We start from the raw sequence: 6,942 nt of genomic DNA, 5'->3' as shown, positions 1-6,942 counted from the left end.
ATGGATGGATGTCAATTATATGCATTTGTTCAGGTATACCCCCTTTGTCTTTAGGAGCTGCATGGAGGTACAGTGGTACTCACTGTTGATTTACAGCAACAAGGTTCTGAAGGTGAACCCACTGATCTGCTGTGATCTTTCGGTGCAAAATTTGCACGTTGCACCTGTGCTAACCACTGTACCATGGTGCATTTCTATTCTCCAGCACAGGAGGCTTCAATAAAAGAGGACAGCTAATAAGCTACAACCGCTTCCTGCATTTTAAATGTTCCTGCTCTCTGTTCTCTCAGATTTAATAATCGCTTGATTGATCAATGGCACAAACGTGCAGATCCAAGATGACCTTAGTACAAAAACTTTGCACGTATTTTCTTCACCCCAGTAAGAAAAAGTTTCATTCAAACAAACAGACTTTGAGGCAAAACTCAAGAATAATAAGGGTGTAAGATGGAGATGTCATTCAATCAGTCTGCACACACTGACGAAGAGGTCAGGCGAGAAAAGGGAAAACATCCTCACTTGCGGCATTACTGTAAAAATTACAGTTATTTGCAGTCTAAAAACTAAAGAGGAATAAAGAGACATTTCAACAACAGGCTGGTGTAGGGACGGCATCTGTGAGGAAATTTGGCCAAACACAACAAAACACTCGTTACTTGCTTCCACTCATAAAACCATAATACTCAAAGTTGCATTATAAAAAACTCATTTGCACATTAAACACTCCACACTTGTTAAGCTCAGACTCTGTTATCATTACAAAGTCCGCCACTTAAGCCTACAACATAAATACAGCTGCAGCCGGCTGTACAGTAAAGACTCTTGAGAGCGCACATACCTTCCATCAAAAATTAACTTGAGTAGCTTTGATAATTATACGAGGGTGTAAAATATTTATCAGCGAGCGGTGGGAGAGCCGTGCAGAGGAGCTCGAATGAACATCAACTTCATCCAGAACAATAACAATTACAAACTGCTGACTGCTCTCTTGGCCGCGGTGTGCCTCACTGTGTCTCACTTATTCTGCTCTGGCTCTCTCTCTCTCTCTCTCTGGTTCTCTTTGAACACGTCTCTTTCTGCACCTTTCTATTTGCATCCCTTTTCTGCAGCGAAGGCGGGGAGGGAGGGGACGGGAAGGAGATGATTTAAGGTAATGAGAGGAGTAAAACATCATTAGTGCAAATTAACTTTTGTCAGCTGAGGTGATCTTGGTGGGGGCGCTTCTGCCACCGGCGGCAGCTCAGATAATGGCAATTTATGCATTAACGTGTGTTACAGTGTGTGTGTGTGTGTGTGTGTGTGTGTGTGTGTGTCTGGTGATGGCCACCAAGGACGCTTTCAGCCTTAAAGGGCAAGTCCAATCTTTTGAAAGGCCTTTTCTTAGACACCCTAAATGTTTTCATGCCAGCTAATCTAAATACAATAGTTCTGATATAAAGGTGAGAATGGCTCACCCTGGATTAAGTGACTAAAGTAAATAAGAGCTTACAGTTTCCTTAATACTCGATTTCCTTTGGTAAACTTAAGATCAGTGCATGGATGTTAATAGGAATAGCATCGTAATTGATCCTTTTAGTCTTTCTATTTCTATCGCCAGGTAGGATCCAAGACTTTAAATGCAACATGAACTCCCAATGCAGCAAAACAAACAGAAAAATGGTCGGTACTTGACTCCAGTGTAGAAGCATATCGGAAACAGAGGGTCTGTTATGTTAGCCTATATGATGAACTTTATGTTGTTGATGACTATGTTTAAGTAGAAAAGCCTGCTTCTTGACAAATTTACATTTTCAGGGCTGCTTAGACGTATGAGTGTGCTTCATAAAGTTCTCGATCTCACTAGAAAACGTGACAGGGCAAAGATTGTTCTTGAATCTTCTTTTGCATTTTAACTTCAATGCACTTGGTCCACCGATGTTCAAGCTTCGCTATCTGCTCACAGTAGAAGGTCATACCTTTAGCCACTAGATTCTTCTTAACAGCATGCTATATTTGAGTTTGGGAAGCACAAACAGAAGTCAGATGGTGTTGGTCTGGTGAGTAAGGTGCATGGAGCAACAGTTCAAAGCCACATTTGGCTGCTTCTGCCACCTTTACTGTGAGGACGGACACATTGTGGAGCAACAGATGCCAGTTTGTAGCTTTCCCCTCCTTTTTTTCTTTGATTGCTTCTTTCAGTTGTCACACATTTGAGTTTTTGTGGACAATGATACAAGACTTTATAGTATACGGTTATGCCCCAAAATGGGAATTATGCCCCTTGATTTCGGATGAGGTCGAAATCCTTGAGAAGTACACTCATACATACCCTGGAGTTTTTCCTCCTCCGACTTCAGGTTCTACTTGGACACTTCTTCCAGTCAGAGTACACTCAAAGGTTCAGGTTGGCCTAAAATGACTCGCAAGTTCTTCTTTTGCAGAAATCGGCTTAACTTTACCGCCACAGTTGGGAAACTGCTGTTAAATCACATTTTGTAATATCAGTGTTCTTAAGGGTGCTTCCTTGAGTCCTGCTCAGTGGTGCAAAAAGTTTAGAAGTGTCGCCTTCTCACTCACTCTTAGCACTAAAAATGTCTTGTGAATTATTTTTAGAGCAAATTACTAAGAAATTACAGCATCGGTTACAGCTCACTTCTGACTCTGTGGTTGACACAGAATCTGATTTCTGCAAAAGTAAATCTGAACTTTAAGGATCAAAATGCACCTTGCCTAGTTGGCTTATTGTCTTTCAATTCTTTGCATGTAACAGTTTGTATTTTAAGTATCTCAGGTGTTTTCTCATCTTTAGTGAGGATTGAACCAGGATAGCTTCATGTCAGTCCCACATGCTCCTACAAGTAACAGTGGACATGCCAAAATAAGTCTATTGCACCTCTGAGATTCTTATGAAATTGCTAATAACTTCATACTTATTTGTAATTTTGAGGTCATATTGTAAATGTTACAGGTGCACGCTGTTCTCTGTTCACATCTCTCCCCCTCTCTCCACCTCCCTTCCTCTCTCCATCTCTCTGGCAGCAGAAGGAGGCTCAGTCATGTTTAATGCATGTGGTTTGTGTTGCACTCAGCGCTGGAGAATGGGCTCCAGTCCATTAATTAGTAACAAACGGCCGTTGGAAACAAGACAGGCCCGGCACAGGTCAACCAGCTCCAAGGTCTGGAATGATGTGGACACTGATGTCTGCCCTGGGCCATCTACTGTCTGCAGCTGGGCCTCATACCGACGCTTAACTGATTCACAGTGGTTACAACACTGGGCACATCCTGGCCTGAATTACTTATTTGGGCTGCCAATGCTGGTAGTCGCTTGTGGCGGAGGGTTTGAAAACAGAAGGGCATCATGATTGGCTGGGTGACATTCCTAGAAACTGCAAATGATTGAGTAAATACCAATGAGGCTGCACTGCGATTAGGTAAAATAATGTTTTGTTTTGTTTTTCAGGACACGGAAACCAGTTGACGAAGTGGGATGACATGCAAAAGATAGCTTAGTTGACCAGCATGTGGCTATTTTTAATATTAACATTGATCAACATTTTCCAGCTTAAATATGGCTCCTTAAAAAAATAAGAGAAAACAAGATATTGCACCAGATATTGCTAAAAATAGATTATATAACATTAGAATAAATGCAGAGCAGAATAGAAAAGCAACAAGTGTGATACATAATCTAAAATAAAAACAATTAAACTGAAGTAAGACTAGAACGTAAGACGTAATGCTGGCAATGATCCTGATGTAGTGAAGCAATATTACACATGATAATGAGACAGTTCTCCTGAAAGTGAAATATTGCACATCATAAAGAAATTTTGCAAATGAATTTAAAATATTACACCTGATAATGAAACTGATTTTAGAGAAAATATTGAGAAAAGATATTTAATTGTGCAATGAGTGTTTTTCCAAGTTTCCCTATGCTCTTTTCTCTCCTGAACACTAGATGGCACATCGAATCTGGGTTATTTCAGCTGATAACATTTGCATTAGCAGAGTTTCTGTAACAACTTCACCTTCTTCCAAAGAGAACAGAGACAGAAAATATTCCTGGAGGTAAAACTCCAGCTTCACTCATAGCACACAGATCAACTTTAGTGAGTGACCACCATGTTTGGCTTGTAGCTTGTGATAAAAGCTGAAAAATAAACTCAATATCTGTTAGTTATACCACAAGCTGAACTTTTGTGAGCATTAAATGTCAGAAAATACAAAATGTTAATCGGGTACGACAAAACATTGACTGCTTCCTCCTCTGGTGCAAAATATTGATGTTTTTATTGAAACATGCATGTAAATGGATAAATGGTCAATTCAACTCTCCAGTGTCACTACTTTGTGTCTTCTAATAACAACACCTAGCAAGTGAATGAGGCTGAAGTGAACCGAAGTTAACTAACCTGCATGAAAAAGAGGAAACTCACAGTAGGAAAGTGTTCGACAGTGTGGACGGTGAGGCAAAGCAAACCAGAGAGCTAATTAACTGTATGGAGACAATACTAGAATCGAACACTGCATAGAATAAGTAAATCATTTCTGCTTTAAAGTACATAATTCCTTGTTTTTGTCATTTTAGGGGTATTTTTTTCCTTCTTCAGTTACACAGCGATGGTGATGTCACACATTTTGTAATGTAAAGTATCGCCGTATCGTGATACGACTGATATTGTGGACAATGTATCATGACAGTATATTGTGAGTGAGATTCCCAGCCCCATTGTAAATATCTTCATGACTTTGAATGCACCACGATGGTTTGTTTCTTTTTCTATTTTGTGAGTAAAAGAAAGCAAAACTGCTGAGTTAAATGTTTTATGTTTCTAATAAAAACCAAACTGATGGAACCTGAGCCTTACACATTTGATCAGGTTTAGAAACTTCAGATCTGACGTCAGTTTCTTCACAATAAAAGATCAAATAAAAAGACACAGATTCATAATAATGAATAACATAGAAACATGAATATACAGAAGGTATTTGGTTCTTAGTTACCCTTGACCGACTCACAAATTATGCAGATTCAGCCTACTTGGGTTTAAGAAAGATCCTGTTGGAGTGCTGCTGGTCTTCTATCAGATCTTCCAGTAGGTTTATTTTCCCATCTGCAATCACATGTTGTATCACAATCACGACATAAGAAACATGTTTTTGAGGTCAGGTGGAGCCTGTGACATGGGAAAAAACATTGCAACTCTGCTTGCTTATTAAATAGTGGCTGGTGTGGGTGTCCTCTTTCTATTTTGGTCTGCTTAGGTTGACCGCATTTGGCAAAATTAACCTCTCATCCTTCAGTCTGACTGTCCTCTTGCCCCTTTTGGATTGGGTCTCTCTTTTAAACATTAATTTATGCATGCCAGGCTTGATTAGGTTTTTGTACGAGCTGAATCCAAAAGTTTGGAGCAGAGCAAACCCTCACAGAGCTGATAAAGAAGCAGAAAATAAAACCTTTAGACTCATACACGTGAGCAAATGTTTGTTCAGCAGCAGGCAACAAACTTGGATTCACTACGAGCTACACAAAAATGTCTCCTGTAATTTTTAGGACTCTGTGCAAAGGGTATTGGTTAATTAAGCAGTAAGAATAAATTATTTGTAATTATCACCACAGGAGCGTTGTGCAGAGAGCAGGGGGGAGAGAGAGAGAGAGAGAGAGAGAGAGGGGAGAAAGGGAGATAAAATTTTGTATGTTAATCAAGCCATGATGAATTGTCCATGTTCATACAAACACGGCCTCTTCATGAGTCCCCTGTGCATTCCTCACACACAGCAGCACAACAGAGTGGGCGGAGAGGATGGAATTAATTCTATGAAGTGAGCTGGCAACGAGACACTGTATGTAGATAAGTGGCAGGCTGTGTGTGTCTGTGCACTTCCATGCGTGCGTGTGAGAAAGCTTGGGATTAACTGACCAACACCGCGTCCAGATGTGTTGTGCACATGTGCGGAGAATGCAAACTGTACGCAACACACTCGGCAAGGTGTCGCACTTAAGCATGTGTGTGTGAGAACATAAGTAGGTGTACTATTGTCATCCCGGTCCCGGTGGCAATGACATATCTTAATCTACTTAGTTAGCGGCCAGGGGTCTTTAGCTAACGGATTATCAGCCAGATTTGAGTAATAGACTCCTCATTTAGCTTTAATGCGTTTTGCATAGAGAGCAACCTCCCCTCATCACTCTTTAAGATGAATCGGCTTCCCGGCTACAAGATAAAGGGAAAAAAAACTTCTAAAGATATTAGTCTGCCAGCAACTGCATAAATCATAACATTTTGCTAATGGAGGCAAAGTTAAAACACTAACGCAGCCTCTGTGGGGTAACAGCATTACAACGCGCACGCTTAGGAGTGCAAACAAATATACTGGTAGTGCTGGTCCGGTCTTATTGGTGTGTGACCTTTGAAATTAATCATTGTTGTTTGTTGTTTTTTTTAAATAAGCTCATTTAGTTTCTGATGAGAAATTTAATACCACTTTCTAATCTGTATGTAGAAATAGAACTGTTGATTATTTAGCTTAGTTTAATGAGTGGGAAGACTCCCAGAGGGGAAACGACTAGCCTCGCTCTGCTCAAAAGAATAAAAAAATGGTTTACCGGAGGATCTACCTCTAAGGTTGGAAAATGTAAATTGTGATATTATACACAGCTGGCCGGTGTTTTGCACTGCGTCCAGTCGTTTTACTAAAATAACATCAGCTTGTTTTTCATGGTGTGAGTTCTCAGTTTTCCAAATCAACCTGTGTCTGTATCTTCAACCTCTATTAGAGCCACTTTTTTGTGTTCATTGCCAAATATACTCTCACAATTTGTTCAATTTTTGAGGTAATGTCAGTCTTTTATTTTGAATTGATATGAATCAATGTCTAGTATCATCGGAGTACTTATCTTTGGATTTATTGTAATCAATCAGACGATCATCTCAGTTTCTTCAGCAGACATGCTTT

The sequence above is a fragment of the Stegastes partitus genome, unplaced genomic scaffold (assembly GCF_000690725.1).
Source record: "Stegastes partitus isolate 25-593 unplaced genomic scaffold, Stegastes_partitus-1.0.2 Scaffold1306, whole genome shotgun sequence".
Taxonomy (NCBI): Eukaryota; Metazoa; Chordata; class Actinopteri; family Pomacentridae; genus Stegastes; species Stegastes partitus.
This window is presented reverse-complemented; position numbering follows the sequence as displayed.